This window comes from Macrotis lagotis, chromosome 1 (assembly GCF_037893015.1).
Source record: "Macrotis lagotis isolate mMagLag1 chromosome 1, bilby.v1.9.chrom.fasta, whole genome shotgun sequence".
Classification (NCBI taxonomy): domain Eukaryota; kingdom Metazoa; phylum Chordata; class Mammalia; order Peramelemorphia; family Peramelidae; genus Macrotis; species Macrotis lagotis.
In genome coordinates, this window is record NC_133658.1 from 215,212,513 (window position 1) to 215,231,181 (window position 18,669).

Genomic DNA, 18,669 nt, shown 5'->3' on the forward strand with positions numbered 1-18,669 from the left:
TGTACATGTATAAACTATATCAGATCATTCTGTTGAGATGATGGTGGAAGGAAAAAATGGAGCTCAAAATCTTTTTTTAAAAATGAGTGTTGAAAACAATATTTACATGTAATTGGAAAAAATGAATAAAGAAAAATGACATAAAAAGACCCAAATATATGCCGGCCACTGAGTTAAACATTAGGGCAATAAATTTGAAAGAGAAAAATATTACCTGTCCTCAAGGTGTTTTCAGTATAATGGAGGAAAACCACACACACACAAATTCCAGAAAGAGGTGAGAAGAAATACTAAAAAGAATAGGGGAGTTGGTAGAGAAGCCAAAAAAGTTCAATATAAATACATCATTTAGAAAATACTATATCTTTTAATTGTAGTTACGCCAGATAAATATTTAATTCAATCTTTTCTTTATCTTTCTGTTACCCCCCAATTGGAGAGGACTGTTGAAATCTTCTGCAACTATTATATTCTTGTCTATGTATTCTCATAGTTCAGTTTCTGGCTTTTAACTCCCTAAGGTTCTCTGAGATCCCAGTCTGGCTTGAAATTGCTTTATATTCTTCATTAAATTTTCATTTTGGAAAAGTTCAAGAGGTAATGAGAATCAGAAAATATGTCTACTCCTTCATCTTATTGGTTGTATCTCAGAATTCACTTTACCTTTCTTGGTGTCAGTTTTGCTATCTGTTATAGGAAGGAATAGTACTAAAATACAGAACTTTCTTCCACTTCTAAATTCTATTATCCTGGACAGCAAAATATTTTAGGAACATAAAGAAAAGGTTCAATGAAAAATTAATTTAATAACTTGCAATTTGAGTAATTTTCATGCTTAATATAATAACTTACACAAGGATATATACAAACAAAATTATTGACAGATAAACTGGTATTGAAGCAAGGTGGCCCCCCAAAGGGGTATGAGCATCTCTCAATCTGCTTCTCTAACATCTGATATAAGGAACTTCTCCCTGCCATTTTGCCCATATATTGTTCACTGAAATTCATACATGACTTTTTCCCCTTAAACAAACATTTTCATAGGAGAAGGTAGGGAAAAACCAAAGTGGTTAGTAGAGTAGAACTTCAAGAGCTGGGATTCATATATGAGTCTTCTTAACTGCAAATACAATATTCTTCTTATTAATATGTGTTTTCTAATTGTAAACATATTTGTTTGAGTAGAATTGTGATTTTTATCTGTATAAAAGCTTCTGGGAAGAAATGACCTCTTTCAACATTTTGGAACTACTCTCCAATGTCTAGTCTTTCTGAGATGGCTATAGCATTGAAAATTCCAGTGAATTATTCAGAGTCAAATGGCTAGTATATGTCAAAGACAGAACTTCAATGCAGGACTTCTTGACATATAGGTCAACTTTCTATTCACTGTACTAAGTAACCCTTCACTACCATACCAAGCCGTCTTTTACTATGTATATTTTTTGCTTTAAATCCTTTGAATAAAGTCTTTTCTTTTAGAACTTCATTTTTATAGTTCCACCTAAAAAACTAATAGAAAGATAAGATTCAATAAGTCAGGTTTTGATTTGAAGTCATTGTTTGGAAGTTTTTTTTTTAATTAAGGTACCTTCATATTAAGCTTGGAAACTTCTCTGCTTTTATGCTTAAAATGATTAAAATGGGAAGAGAGCAAAGAAGGAAAAGGGTAGGTTAATTCAATAAATGAGAGAGAACTGTAAGGAAATTTCTAGAATTTCTGGCATTTGTTTCTTTCCCCCCTTTCATTCTTCTCTTCTCTTTCTTTCTTTCTTCCTTCCTTCCTTCCTTCCTTCCTTCCTTCCTTCCTTCCTTCCTTCCTTCCTTCCTTCCTTCCTTCCTTCCTTTCTTTCTTTCTTTCTTTCTTTCTTTCTTTCTTTCTTTCTTTCTTTCTTTCTTTCTTTCTTTCTTTTCTTTCATCCTTCCTTCCTTCCTTCCTTCCCTCCCTCCCTCCCTCCCTCCTTCCTTCCTTCCACTTTCTTCCAATTTCCTTCCCATTTTCCTTTCTTCATTCTTTTTTCCAATTCTGTCCTATCTTCCTTCTTTCTCCCCTTCTTTCCCTCCTTTCTGCTTTTTCTGTTGTTCTTATAGTATGGGGGAGGAGAAGAATCATGAGATCTTCTGGGATTATCTTCTACCCTAAAGCAGGTCAATGACTAAATCATCCAAAATAAATGGAAATTATTCTTATTTTGCCCCAAGAAAATTCTCAGAATTCTCTATATCTCCAGTGTTCAGCACTGAATAGAATCTGGAGACAGGAGATTGGCCTAAATCCCAAACTGTGGTTTTTCTCCATGTGGCTTTCCAATCAATTCTTGACACAGTCCCTCTCTCTGGAATGCAAGAGAGAGATTCAGTTCCTAAAATAGCTCCATGTTAGACTTAGTTAGTTGTTCTGGGAAGTATAACTCACATTTCTGTAGTGTTTTAAGCTTTACACTTCTAATTCAACTTGATCTCTAGATTTCTCCAAATCCTCACCAGTGGCTTTTGCTCTCTTCCTGAGATACCTTCACCTTAGGGACTACTCTTCTGATTGGTGAGTCCCTATACCAGATAATCATTTCTTTAGGAAACTAACACATGCTCACTTTTCTTCCACTTTAACACATTCCCTCACATGTAACCTTGTCCCACAATTGTCTTTTCTTTTCCTTCCTTTCCCTATTTGCCACCTTTTATGAGTTGTGTCTCCTATTAAAATAAATGGTCCTTTATTTCAGGGATTGTCATGTTTGCTTGCAACAGTACTTCAAGTTTCAGCACAGTTCAAGGTATATAACAAGCATTTAATAAACATTCTATGTATGTAAATACATATGTATGTAGATGCATGCATGCATTTACTTTTCTATCATTTGATCTATTGCTTGATCTAATGCTCTATTTATCATATCTGTCTGTCCATCTATCTAAATCTACTTATCTGTCTACAAAGCTCTTTGTAACTGAGTGCTAGATAAGTTACATTAGTATAATTCTCATATTATAAATGTGAGAAACTCAAGATAAGATGAATAGTAAATTACTCATACTCAAAAAGAAAAAAAAACTCTAAAAATTGTGGGAGCCCAAATTTGAACACAGATCTCTATACTCTAAGGCCATTATTTTTTCAGTATGTCTTGTTGCAGAAGCACTAGGGAACACATTATGGAAGTTTTCACTTGTTTCCTATTTTCCTATTTTTATTATTTAAGGAGAAACACTAATGCAAGAGTCAGCAAGCCATAATCAATAGAGGAGTGACTTTATGTGGGGTCCAGAAGACCTTAGTTTTAAACCTATCTCTGATGAATATTTCTTGTGACTCTGAACAAGTCACATGTCCTCTTAATGCCCCCAGAAAACTCTCTGAGTCAATAAATTGTTGGTCAGTTGTTAATTAGCCTCAGTGGTATAAGTATTCTTATAAAAAATTCCCAGTAAAATCGGTTCCTTAACTAATGGAAAATCAATTCTGTAAACTGATATTTTTATTGCTCTCCACATTACCCCCCTTCCCCAGAAAGTTATTTTATCTTTTTGGAAAATGAAGATTTGTTCTTAAAATAAACTGGATCCTTTAGTGATTTCAATACCTCAAACTATTAAATTTGGAGAGAAGAGTCTTCATACTTGTGACAGTATTAAGTTTCTAAAACACAAAAATTCTAGGCCATGAAATTTTATTAATTTTTTCCAGGGACCTTATATTTAAAAAAAAAAAACATTAAAGGGCATCCTGATGGAAAAAAGGAAACATGAAAGCAAGCACTTTTGTATCATATAAACATAGTCAAGCAAAACAAATTACCATGTTGACCTTAACTGAAGTTCTCTTTTTCATTTACCATGTTTGTCCATCATCTCTTTCATAAAGTAGACAGAATCTTTCATCAGTTATCTGGAATAATGGTTTATCATTAAATTGAAAAGTTCTTAAATCTTTCAGAATTATTGGAGCATTGAATTGGTCCTTTCCTTCTAGAAAACAATTTGGAATTATATCTTCAAAGTTACTAAACTGTGCTTGTCCTTAGGCCCAACAATACTGTAACTAGAACCTATACTCCCCCCCACCATAAAACCAACGAAAGAGGAGATATGTTACATACAGAAACATATATACAGCTACTTTTGTAGTGACAAAGAAACCCAAATGAAATGAGTGCTCATGAATTGAGGGATATGTTTAATTTTAGCATGCTTATTTTTTTAAGGATTTTATTTTTTATTCATTCTTTCTTTTTTGCTTTTATCATAAGGGGGAGGTGAAAAAGATAACAAGTACTGGGGTAGCACTCCCAACCCCTGCCATAAATACACATAAGATACCATAGATAAGCAGAACATTTTTCAAAGTTATATTTGGAATTTGACATTTGCTTTTTAATTTTTTTAAATTTATTTAAAGCAATGGGGCTAAGTGATTCCCTATGGTCACATAGTTAGGCAATTATTGAGTTTCTGAGGTCAAATTTGACCTCAGTTTCTTCTGGCTCCAAGGTCAGTCCTCTATCCACTGTGCCACCTAGCTGTCCCTTGACATATACTTATAAAGGTAAGAGAACCATATGGAAGAGGGACTTACCATGTTAGGCAAAATTCTCTCCTGCTCTTCCAGTAACATGGAAATGTTAATTTTATTTGGAGTCTGTTAAGGTCATAATAAAAGTTAGTTTTAGAGGATGAAGACAAGACGGAAGATGAGGAGGAAGACTTTGTGATTGATATAGCCTATGCAAGTGAACCACAGAAATTGTAGCATCTTGCTTTAGTTAAAATATTTAACAACTATCAGATATCTAGAAAGACATAATCAATTGGACAAAATTATAGACTAGATATTTGCTTTTCTTCATAAACCAATTGATTGCAAGTCAGAGAAATACAAATAGAAACTATCAAAATAACTTTGAGAATTCAAAGTTTTGACATTAGTACATGTAAAACTATTGTCTATAGTCATTTATATGCAACATTGATCTATGAAAACAAAAGAATGAAGTTTTAAACAGATACTCCTATATCAAATACTCACAATCTCAAAATGACAGGAAATGATGATTTGAGAAATCTAAAGACCTAATTGTAGAAAAAAAGCCATATGTCACCAGAATATGGTACATATTGCATCCATCATCCTTTCTCCTATGATACCACATCCTGACTACTTTTGTTCAATTATCAAAAAAAAAAATAAATCACTTTGTCCAATTAAGCAATAGTTCTTTGAACACCAAGCATGAAAGAATAGTAGCATAGTGACTGCCCAGGACCACCCTCATATGAGTTACACCAACCACAAAGATGACAAAGAAAAAAGTATATAAAATTAATAATAACAGCAATAATTGTAGCATATTTCTGTGCTTAAAATATCTGGATAGTGATTTCCTCCCAGCAGTGTTATGATGAAGGTAATAATATGATAACATTGAAAGAGAAAGTACTTCAAGTTGAAAGAAGAATGAGTTTTGAAATCTCAACCTGGGTATTTAATAGCCAAATTACTTAATTTCTTATGGCCTCATTTTCCGCATCTACAAAATAAAATAATATCCATGCCATATATGCCACAGAGTTATTGTGAGGATCACACATATGTGTAAAAAAGCACTTTATAAGCCTTAAACTTCCACTGATATGTCAATTGTTGTCCTTGCTCTTTGGATTGTCTAGAGAATCTACTTCCATCAAGGTTGTTCATCTCATAATGTTGATGTGTTCTTTGTTCTCTTGGTCCCTTCGCTTAGCATCAGATCCTATAAGTGATTCCATGCTTCTGTAGAGTCTGATGATTTATGGTTTCTTATACAACAATAATATTCCATAGTATTCATGCACCATGAACTTACTCTTTCAGGGAAAAGATGGACATTCAATGAAATAGGGGACTTAGAATTTTTCTTGAGCTTTCTTCTTCTGAGGGGGGGAGGGGGTATGTTTACTTAAACAAAATGACTATTATGGAAATGTTTTGCATGACTACACATATTTCAGCATATAAACTTGTTTTCTCAATGAGAGGGAATGGGGTGGGAAGATTGGAGAGGATTCAGGAACTCAAAGTTTTAAAAATGAATGTTAAAACTTGTTTTTACAGGTAACCAGGAAAAAGATCAGAGCTAAACAGAAAGTTTGATCTTCAAATATGAGATCCAGTGAAGAATAAAAAGGTAGACAGGAAAGGCAAATCATAAGGGACTTAATTATGTTGAACTACTTATATTGCTTCAAGGCAAGATGATACTGGTAAATCATATTAACTTTTTTATTTATTAGGACAGTTAAGGAGTATATATAGACAAGTCCCAAGTAGGAGTTGGAAATATATCAAAAAAAGATGGAGTTAAGGGATGAGAGAGGAATGTCCTGGGAGAAAGATAAAGGGGGGAGGTAGAATGGGGTATGTTATTTCACATAAAAGAGACAAGAAAAAACTTTTTCTGTAGAGTGGAGGAGGGAGAGTTGAGGAGTTATGGGATTAACTAAGAGAGAATAACATACACATTCTATAGAGTATAGATTTCTAAAGGAAAGTTAAAGGGGAAAGGGATAGGAGAAAGGTGGGGAGGTGATAGAAGGGAGGGAAGATTGTTGGGGGAGTAGTCAGAGGCAAAACTTCTGAGGAAGGACAGGGTGAAAAAAGGGAGAAAATATAAAAGATGGGGATGGGGGAATAAATTGGAGGGAAATACTGTTAACAAAAATAACATGGGAAAAATATTGAAGCAAGTTTCTCTGATGAAGACTTCATTTCTCAAACATAGAGAACCAAGCCAAGGTTGTAAAAAAATAAGAGACAAGAGCCATTCCTCAATTGATAAATAATCAAATTATATGAAGTTTCAGAGGAAGTTGTCAATGCTATCTATGGACATATTTTTAAAAAATATCCTAACACTATTGAAGGAAGAAATATAAATTAGAACAATTCAGAGGTATTACCTTATACCTATTAAATTGACTAATATGTCAGAAAGTGAAACTAGCAAATATTGAAGGAGGTAAAGGGAAAATGAGGCATTAAAGCAATGTTGGAATCATTTTAAAATGATTCAATAATTCTGTAGATCAAAGTGCTATAAAATTAAGCCTACCCTTTGACCTAACAATATCACTACTAGGCCTAGAAGAGATGAAAAACAGAACCAAAAAGAACATATATGTATAAGAATATGTATAACAGTTCTTTTCTGTTAATAAGGTACTAGAAAGTGAGGAGATGCCCATCAGCTGAGAAGTTCATGAGCAAATTGTGGTATATGATTATGATGGAATCCTATTCTGTTATAAGAAATGATGAGCAGGATGCTCTCAGTAAAACCTGGAAAGACTGATATAAGCAGATACAATGGAAAATGTACTATATACAAAGTAATATCGATATAGTAGGATGATCAGCTGTGAATGACTTACCTCTTCACAGCAATGATAGGACTCAAAACAACTCTGAATGACTTATGATAAAGAATGCTATCCATTCCCAAGCACATAGCTGATAGTGTTTGAATAGAGATGGAAACAATTTTTTTAACTTCATTTTTCTTGAGGTTTCTTCTTTTGAGGGGGGAGGGAGGTTATGTTTACTTTCACATGATGGATATGGAAATGTTTTGCATGACTGCAGATGTTTAGCATATAAGTTTGCTTTCTCAATGAGAGGGAATGGGGTGGGAAGGTGAGAGAGAATTCAGGAACTCAAAGTTTTAAAAATGAATGTTAGAACTTATTTTTACAGGTAACCTGGAAAAAAATTTAAAAAAGGAAAAAGTAAATTTTTTAATTTTAAAAGGCTACAAAACAAGCCCAAAGTAGAGGTAGTGTTTCTGCATGATCTTCTGTTTGCACATGATTGTGTCATCAATGCAGTCAAGAAAACTCAGGAAGTTCATCAGTCATCACCACACCATCCATATGTGGAACCATTGGTTACAGGAAATGATGCTTTATCCTTCATTTTCGAAGAAACCATGTATTAGGGGAGGTGATGCCATGACCTTGCATGTGAATTGGATTTGAGTGAGGGGATGCTGTGCTAAGTCACCAGCCTCACTTTCTACTCCAGAGTCATCTGGATGACTCTGCATGGGAAACAATCAGGATTAAGTGACTTGCCGAATCTCACACAGCTAGTAAATGTCAAGAGTCTTAGGCTAGATTCGAACTCCTATCCTTCTGACTCCAAGGTCTGTGCTCTATCCACTGTGTCACCCAGTGGACTTTAATATGGAGAAGTTTTGAAAACTCTAGATAAATTCACATGGCTATATATTTTTCATGGAGGTACGCATTGAAAATGAGGTTGATACATGCATTCCTTGAACTAACTCAGAAAGTGTGGGAGAGACAAGGTCTTAGACTGATTACCAAATTCAAAGTCTACAGAAACATTAAAATAACCCAATTGATGTATGCTTATGAAACCTGGGCATTCTACCAGAGGTATGTCTATTTAAATTGTCTTAGGAAGATTCTGAAGATCTACTGGCAGGGGAAGATAGCAGACACTGAGACCCTTTTTCAAGCTAAACTACCTAGCATTCTAACATTGCTACAGAAAGTGAAACTCAGGATAGGCACATTATTCAAATGCCAGACATATACTTCTGAAAAAGATTACTTTATAGAGGATTCACATAGGACAAACACTCACAGGGGGGGCCAGATGAAGCAGTACAGAGATACTTTGAAGGTCTCTCTTAAGAAATTTGGGATAGATTGTACAACATAGGAAACACTGTTACAGGACATCCCAGCATGGTGTGTCCTCATCAAAGAGGATGCTTTGCTCTATAAGCAAGGCAGAATGGAAACAGCTCAAAGGAAGCATGAGATGCATAAGTTTAGAGACATGCCCCTCACCAGGTATTCACATGGACTATTTCTGCCCAACCTACGATAGAGCATTCCAAGTTCATATTTTTCTGATCAGCCACAGTCAGACACACTATAACTTACCTCTAAAATAGTGACATTGCTTTGATATTCTTCAATCAGAAAGGACAAGAACCAACCAACCATCTATCTTTTTGTTATTCAATTATATAATCTGTCTGGGTAGCTAGGCAGAGCAGTGGATAGAGCACAAGGTTTGGAGACAGGAGGATGGGAATTTAATTTGATGCTAAATAGCTGGTGACCCTTGGCAAGTCACTTAATCCTGATTGCCTGGTATACAGGGTCATCTCCAGTCGTTCTGATCCTTATCTGATCATTGGACTTAGATGAATCTAGAGGAGAAATTGGGGCTGATAAATTAGCATAATACCCCCTCACTCAAAACCAATTCATATATATCTGTCATGGCATCATCTCCCTGAGGTCATGGTCTTCTTCAATAATGAAGGACAAACATCATCATTCTTATCATCTATTTATTGATCTATCTATCCAGCTAAAATTATTTGTCATGTTTTTATTGATGTCTTTTGCTTTTTTAAATCACCATAGTTTTTTCTAATATTTTCCCTCTCTCCTTCCATGAAAACCATTAAATATAATGAATTGCATTTTAAAGGAAAAAATATAGTTAAAATCATTTATAAATATTCAATATATGAAAAAAGTTTTTAAAAAATCCCTCTCTGTATCTCTGTGTTTCTCTGTTCCTTTCTGTCACTCTGTCTCTCTGTCTCTCTGTCTCTCTGTCTCTCTGTCTCTCTGTCTCTCTCTCTCAAAACTCTGATTTCATTGTTCTAAAATAACTCCTGATGAATTTGCCTGGGACATTACTGTTTTCCCCTCTCTTGTTTAGCTTTTGCACAGTCAGGTAGGCAAAGTCTAGACCTTTAAATATCACATTAAAACAAATCTCACATTTACTATGAGTAACAAGTTTCATCTTAATCATATCCTGAATGTATAAATATTCAGCTACTTTCTATTAAATTCTGTCCTTCAAAAAGCATTGTGCTGTGTCAATGAGGGATATATGCTAGATCTCAAGAGTCCCTTCAAATTCTGATTCTGTCATGTTTCAGAAAAAGTAAATGTTACAGTGAAAGGTTAAATAACATGCCTAAAGACACATGGATTGTATATGTGTAAGATACAAGACTTAAATTCAGGTCATCCAGAAATCATAGACATCTTTCTATCTGTTATACCAGACTTTTTTTCCTCAAACTATCATCAGAATAAATATAAAGATTTAAAAGAAACAAAGTCCTTTACCACCATTATCACAGCTGATCCACATGATAACCCTGTGACTATACTGTTGTGGCTTATAGGTGACCTGTGATATATACTAGAAGCAGTCTAAGACTTGGAATAAGTAAACCTGAGTTCAAATACTGGCTTTATTACCTTGAGTAAGTCACTCAAAAAATTAAAGGTAAGAAAGCTTAGTCTAAACTGTGAAATGATGAGGATGCTGAAAATAAATAAATAAATAAATTTTAAAATAAAAAAAGAGTATGTTCAATTTTTCTGGACAATTGATTCTTGATTGCAATACAAACTTTTGCTTGTCTGAATATAATATTCCAAGCCCTACAATCCCTTAATGTAGAAGCTGCCAAATCTTGTGTTATCCTGACTGTGACTCCACAGTAATTACATTGTTTCCTTCTGGCTGCTTATAATATTTTCTACTTGATGTAAGTACTCTGAAATTTGGTTACAATATTCTAGGCAGTTTTTATTTTTGAACCTCTTTCAAGAGGTGATCATGAATTCTTTCAATTTCTATTTTTCCCTCTGCTTCTAGAATATCAGAACCATTTTCCTTGATAAGAGATAATGCTAAGGCTATTTTTTCATCATGATTTTCAGATAGTCCAATAATTTTAAAATTATCTATCCTGGATCTCTTTTCATGTCACTTGTCTTGCCAATGAGATATTTCACATTTCTCTTCTAGGTTTTCATTGTCTTGATTTTGTTTTATTGTTTTTTAATTATTTATTTATTTTCATCCATTTGTACATTCATATTTTCAAGTTACAAAATTTCCCTCCACCCTCCCTTCCCACCCCCTCTGCTGAGCAGGGAATTTTACATACATTTTACATACATTATGTTAATCATATTTACATTATGTTAATCATATTTACAAATTAGTAATTTTTGACATGGGGAATTAGGATTAAGAGAAAGGGATACATAAGAGATAATTTTTATAAAGTATTCATCAGATTTGGAAAGGGTTGTTTTTTTGCCTGTGTGTTTTGTTTTGTTTTGTTTTTCTTCCTCTGGTTGGGGATAATATAGTCCATAAACAGTCAAATTGTGTTATTGTTTTTTGATTTCCCACAAAGTCATTAGCTTCTCTTTTTTCTTCAGTGAGTTTTTGTGTCTCCTTTCCATTTGATCAATTCTGCTTTTTAAGGTATTTTTTCGGTTTGGTTTTTTTGGACCTCTTTTTCCATTTGGTCCAGTCTAGTGTTTAAGATGTTATTTTCTTCAGTATTGGTTTTGTGTCTCCCTCACTAAACTGCTGACTCAGTTTTCATGATTTTCTTGCATCACTCTCATTTCTTGTCTCAATTTTTCCTCTCCCTCCCTTACTTAAATTTCAAATCCTTTTTGAGTTTTTACATGGTCTAAGACCAATTCAAATTTTTATTGGAGACATTGGATGTATAAACTTTGACTTTTTTATCTTCTGAGCATGAACTAAAATTAAAAGAATTTACTATAAGTACTATAGCTGATGTTGATGCCATGTTCATCCTCAGTGAAGGCTGAAAACATCACACTAAAAAAGCATGGGACCTAGGACACAGTCTTGTTTCACTCCATTGGTCACCAAGAAATCTTAAAAGCATCATCCACTACCCAGAATCCAGAAAAGCATAGTCATGAATTTGTTTTGTAATGAATGTAAATGTAATGATGAAATGAATGTAAATGTAATGATGAAATTCTACAGGTAAGCAAATTTTGACATAATTTTCTATAAGTCCTCATGACTGACAATATCAAAGGCCCTGGTCAGACCTACAAACATTGTAGACAGACCTCTATTTTGCTCATAGAATTTTTCCTGGAGTTGAAGGGTAGCAAACATCATGTGAATTATTTTTTCATGCCTTTTTGAAAGTACACTGACTCTCACATAGTTAATCATCTTCCAGGTTTGAAGTACAAACCTAAGGAGGACTCTGGTAAGAATCTTGCTAACAATGACTAAGGGAGAAATAGCCCTGAGATTGTTACAGGACAATCTAGTCTCTTTACCTTTATAGAAATGGCCAATAGAGACATCCTTGTATTCAAAAATCTCCTCATGCTATAAGACCTAGAAAATTTCAGTCAGCTTTTGTATGACCATTGGATTCCCCCCACTTCTTTTTTAGGTTTTTTCAAGGCAATGGGGTTAAGTGGCTTGCCCAAGGCCACATAGCTAGGTAATTATTAAGTGTCTGAGGCTGGATTTGAACTCAGGTACTCCTGACTCCAAGGCCAGTGCTCTATCCACTGCACCACCTAGCCACCCCTGGATCTCCCCCCCCCCCCCACTTTTTAAATCCCAGTTGGAATTAAAAACAGCATCAGGGGAACAGCAAAGGAGCCTAATGGCATTAAAAACCTCTACTTTAGTTAGAATTTCAACTCTGGACTGGTTGACTTCAACTTGAGGTAAATGATTAATTGCTTCTGCATTGATTGATGATGGTCTGTTAAGAACATTCTGGAGGTGTTCAACCCATCTCTCTAGGATTATTTCTCTATCATAAATCAATGTGGCCCCTCAGTACTGAGTAGTGGAGATGCAGCATATATCTTTGACCCATAAAGAGTCTTCAAAGAGTCATAAAAGCAATTTGTATTGTTACTATTTGCGTAAAATTGAATTCTTTTGCCTTCTGATTCAAGAATCCTGCATCTCTCTAAACTTCACTTGGATTTTACTTTTGATGGAATTAAATACTACCTTCTTAGAAGTGGATGAAATATCCTACTGGTAAAATCTGAGTTCTTGTTTTCCACTTAGTGGCTTCTGTATTTCTCCATTATTTTATCAAACTGGTTTTGATGTTTGCAATTGTTCTGACCCAGATGAGCAATGCAGTGCTGTACACCAAATCTCTGATGCCCACTCCTTTTGAATTTCACTGTTGCCAACAGTATATTGATTCAACTGTCTCTCCAAGTTAGCAAACAACCGTTCCTGTTCAGAGAAGCACTCTAATCTCATGACATTAATTCTCCTGGTAGTCATTTTGCTTGTGGCCACAGCTTCAGTTGAATGTGAATATTTAGCTTGGAAAGGATGAACCTGTCAATCCAACACTCTGCACCACACATTGCCTTTGTCACTCACACATCCTCTCTATCTCTTCTTCTTATAATCACATAGTCTATTAGGATCCAATGTTTGATGCAAGGGACATGAAGTTCTATTACAATTAAGTAAACTGAAAAGAGTGTTTGTAATGAGATGGTCATGAGACATACAGTTTTCAGTAATAGGTGACCATTACTCTTGCTGTTTCCAACTCTACTCTTCTCAAGGATGCTCTGCCATGTCTAGTAATTTGAGCAAACTCTAGCATTAAAGTCACTCAGAATTATAGGTCTGTCCTCTTTTGGTAAAGATTTGGAAACACTCATTGATGATGAGGGTTTCCAGGTTTTCATAAAATTTTTCTTTGACTTCATTAGGGTTCATCATGGTGGGAACAAAAGCACTGATGATGTGGTATGGTGTTTTCTTGCAAGGGGCAATAATATTATAATGAGCCTGTCATTTCCTCCTCTGGGTAAGCATAATCTAATTGACTGGATTAGTTTTGTAGAACTCCCCTTCATTGTGACCACTCTAGAAAAATGTATTCTGCTTTCATTTCAATAAATTAGCCTGCATTTACTAGTCTTGTTTTAGTCAGGCCTACTACTTGAATGTGATACATGCTAAGTTCCCTTACAAGAGCTGTTTGTCTTTCAGGTCTATTGATCTTGTGTTATCTATGAGTAGACTCTTTGTAGAAGTTTTTGTACCTTTTTTTACTTTTCAACCAGAGTGAATCTCACGTGTTTTAAATAATCAGTCCCAAGCAGAGTAGCTGGACAATTTTTAGGATATTTTTTCCTAGCCCCTTCCTCACACCAGGAAGTGAGAAAAATCATCTTTAAAAGACTACTTAGACAAAGTTGGAGTTGTTGAATCCCACTGCTATGTCCAGTAAGATGATTCCATGATTTGGGTTGTCTATGTGCAGGACTGTGTCTATAGCTTCTAGTGTATCTTTACTTGCTGCTTCTTCACTTGCCTATCACCACAGGATTTTGAGATAGGAATGGTAACATGGTATGAACAATTTCTTTTGATTCTCGTGAAAATTTAATTTAATTGAGGCAGAGTTGTATGAAGTCATTAGCATCATACTCCCTTCTAAAATCATCATGATCCAGTGGCAAGACAGAATTAAGATAACTGGTGATGACTCTGGATGTAGTGAATGACCTTGGAATTTTTGATGTCTAACCAAGCTCTAAGAGCTCTATAGCACCTACTTGAACTTACCTTCATGACCATTGGTACAGATTGTTCTCTTCTGCCCGTTCTACCACTGGAAGACAACCCCTCCAACTCCAAAAGATTGGAGATCCCTTTAGCTTCCTTCATCCTGGTTTGGCCTGTCTGAAAGGGTGTGGCTGTTGTGAAAGCTACAACTTCTTTTTTTTTTAGGTTTTTGCAAGGCAAATGGGGTTAAGTGGCTTGCCCAGGGCCACACAGTTAGGTAATTATTAAGTGTCTGAGTACAGATTTGAACTCAGGTACTCCTGACTCCAGGGCTGGTGCTCTATCCACTGTGCCACCTAGCTGCCCTGAAAGCTACAACTTCTTGGAGCCACATATGAGATATAGTGACTCAAGTGGACATCAAAAATGGACAGCAGCTCTCACCTCAGCAGTACTAGTTTTACTTGAATACATTCTACACTCCAAAAAGAAAACGACTGGAAAGATAAATGATAAATACATATAAACATACATATGCTCATTCATATATATTGTGTAGGTGCCATATATATATATATATATATATATATATATATATAGATAGATAGATAGATACACATATTCACACAACAATATTTATTTCAGACAATTCCACCGTTTTCATTCTGTCTAACTCAGCTTTTGCATGGTAGTCAAAGATTAGACCTTTAAATATCACATTAAAACAAATCTCACTATTTACTATGAGTAACAAGTCTCATCTTAATCAGATCTTAAATGTATCAATGCTAGGCTACCTTCTATTAAATTTTGCACTTCCATATGCATTGGCCTGTATCAATGAGGTGGCTGCACTCAAGGGTCCCTTCACTGATTCCAGTGTTTGATAAAATGCAAATAAGTTACAATGAAATGCAAACACTGGTATTTGGATATATATCTGGTTTTATTTACTGCATAAATCTCTAAGCAGAGATAAGCAGTCTAGTGAACTTTGCTTTGGAAGTTAGTGACATTCTTTGCACAGAACAGATATAGGATTAGGACTGAAATAGAAATCCAATACTAAGTCTTTCAATTTGTTACTTTCTACACTCAAACTTCTAAAGAGAATCATTTAAAATAGCTTTGAAAAAACTGTGGCTTAAATCACAGTCCATGTTTTGAACCTTTGGGATATGCTCTAATGAGACAAATTTTAGTTTTTCCTTGCTCCTGATTGTTAAAAAATAAAATAAAAATCTATTGCCATTCTCTCAAATAGATGCCAAAAATATTAAAAATGCGCCTGTTTTTTCCCTCTAGAACTTTTAAATGCAGCACCCTTCTGGGGCTATTCTCCCAACTTGTTCTTTCACAGACAGATTGGGCTTCCAGGGAATAGTCGATTACTTTCTCAAGGAGTTTGAGGAAACCCCAAGGGGCTAGATTTCTAGTATTTTCATTTACAAACCCCAACTAATGCACTTCTACCTGATAATAAACCCGAATTCATTAATTTTTCAGTCAAGGTATTTACAGAATATTGGCACAAAAATAATAGTTATTGAAACATACCTTCACATACACAAACACACACACAACATACACACACACATACATACATGCATACACACTGAGACACTGTTTTATAGAAATACCCACCATGTTGATAGGGAGTGCTGAAATAAATTTAAATTATAAATGTAGTGAGGCACATATCAAAATAGCACATGTGATAAAAGGAATATCTCACAACTTCTGATTAATGTAAATCCTTCTTTTATAGCATCCTCTTAAGTTTCTCTTTGGGTAGAGCCATAGGTTTATACTTTTTGAAAAAATTTTAATTAGTGTCTGTCTCCATTACTAAGAATCAGTTTTTTTCCCTTTTTTCCTTTTCTTAAAATTTATTTTCATCCATTTGTATATGTAGATTTCCAAGTTATAAAGTTTCCATCTATCCTCCCTTCCCACCCACCTTTATTTGGAAACAGTCAGGTTAACAGTAGTTTTTGGCATGAGTAATTAGTACTAAGTGAAAGAGATACATAAGAAATAATTTTTATAAAGTGTTCATCAGATTCAGTAGAGGTGTTTTTTTTCTGTGTATTTTGTTTTGTTTTATTTGTCTTCCTCTGGTTGGGGATAACATAGTCCATAATCTGTCAAATATGGTTGTCATAGCTCTAGACTACAGAGATGGGTTACTTCCATCAAGGTTGTTGATGTCACAATGTTGATGTGTGAATTATTCTCTTCCTCTACTCCCTTTGCTCAGCATCAGATCCTGTAAGTTATTCCATGCTTCTCTAGAGTCCAACCATTTATTGTTGCTTATAGAACAATAATATTCTATATTATTTATGTACCATAACTTGTTTGGCCAGTCCCTAATTGATGGGCATCCCCTCAATTTCCAATTCTTTGTCACTACAAAAAGGGCTGCTATGAATATTTTGGAACATGTAGGTCTTTTTCCATTTTTTGCAATTACTTCTGGATATAGTCCTAGAATTTGGAATTGCTGAATCAAAGAGTGTGAATAGTTTTATTGCTCTTTGGACATAGTTCCATATTGTGCTCCAGAAAGGTTGAATCCATTCACAACTCCACCAACAATGCATCAATGTCCCAATCCTCTTAGAACCTCTCCAACTTTGATCATCTTCCCTTTTTCTCATCTGGGTTATCTAAGAATCAGTTTTCCCCAAATTTTCTTTCCTAGATGATTATAATTCTTGATAAAATATACTGTCTCCTCCTGATTCAATCTTCTGGAATGACATGTTCAATGGATGGGATGCTGAAGAAAGAAAGAGAGAAAAAAATCTATGTTTCCAACAAAAATTGTCTTTCTGTTTCTCTGTTTCTCTCTTGTCTATCCCTGCCTCTCTGTCTCTGTCTCTTTGTCCCTCTCTCTCCTCTAACTTACAAAACCTCTCAATGGTAGGTCTGAATTCTTAAAGACAGTCTACCACTACATAATTACATACTTCTTTTAGGTAAACATGTAGTTTCTTGGTGGGAATTGTAAAATCTTGGAATGATAGGGCTGTAAAGGAATCAGAGGCCTTCAAATTCAGTAACCTTTTTTTTCTCTGACCCAGAGAATTTGAATGACTAGTGGAGGTTCTAGGAGTTGGGAAGGTTGGGGGGGGGGTGTTTATTAAGATGAAGATGAAGAAAACAAAAGATACCTATATATTTTAAGAAATTATTTGGAGTCATGGCACTGAATCAGAGAATCTTTTGATTAATATTTTATTTTCATTCATTTAAGGAGTATTTAAATATATACATCTTTATCATTTCATAAATAGGTAGAAACATAATCTAAATTGGGGGAGGGATACCTATTGGGTCTGGGGGGAACAATAAGCTTGTCATCTAGACATTTAAAGTACTTCACAATTTTTCATAGGTCTCTTTTTTTGTAAACTTATTGAACATTATTACTCTTTATTTTCTGTTATAGATAAAGTGGCCTATCAGCTGTTTCTGAATTCTCCATTTCCTACCTCCATACCTTTATATAAGTTGGCACAATGAATTTATGCATCCCTTTTGCATAAAGGGGTGAATTCCTTCACAATATATACTATATTTTAATTTCTGCTTCTTATAAACAGCCTTCTTTGAAGGCTCAACTAATGTGTTATATATCCTGTAGAAAGCCTTTCCTGATCCTCTTAATTACCTATTTAATTTGGTGATACAGTAGATATAGGTCTGGGCCTGAAATCAGGAAGATCTGAGTTCAAATTTGAACTTAGGCACTTATTAGTCCTTATACTTTATTTTTTTAAGGTTAAAGGTTTAATTTTATAAATTATTTGTGTAGGCAAGTACAATGACCACCCTCATAATATGTGTTTACAGCTTTCTAAACAAAGCCAAAAACAAATGTTAGAATAAAAGGGAAAATGTGAAAACTGAAAATAAAATCTCAAAATAAAGCCCACAATTTTTCTTCCATAATCTATTGTTCAATTTCATTTTAAAAGATATTTCCTTTAGATTTTAAACTGTAACCTAAGTCTCAATGGTTAATTTTTGGATATGGACTAGTTGGAAATTTCTTTTATCTAACTATGTATGTTTCTTACAAGGGTTATGCTTTCCCTTTTCTTTTAAACTGGAGGTGGGGGAGTGGGTAGAGCAGAGAAAAATACTTGTTAATAGAAAAAATTAAATACATTTTTAAAAATTTCCATTCATTTTCTACTTCAGTTTGCTTGTCTCTATATTCTTTTACTAAATTATTTTGATTTTTCAAAATT

General features: G+C 34.5%; 1 long non-coding RNA gene across 2 annotated transcripts in view; it reads left to right on the forward strand.

Moving 5' to 3' along the window:
• Positions 1 to 2,403: 2,403 nt before the first annotated feature.
• Positions 2,404 to 18,669, forward strand: part of LOC141504543 (uncharacterized) — a 291,677-nt gene continuing 275,411 nt past the window's right edge. For both annotated transcript variants that reach the window (XR_012473409.1, XR_012473408.1), the window contains exon 1: positions 2,404 to 2,545. This is a non-coding gene — a long non-coding RNA (uncharacterized LOC141504543). The remainder of the gene's footprint in view (positions 2,546 to 18,669) is intronic.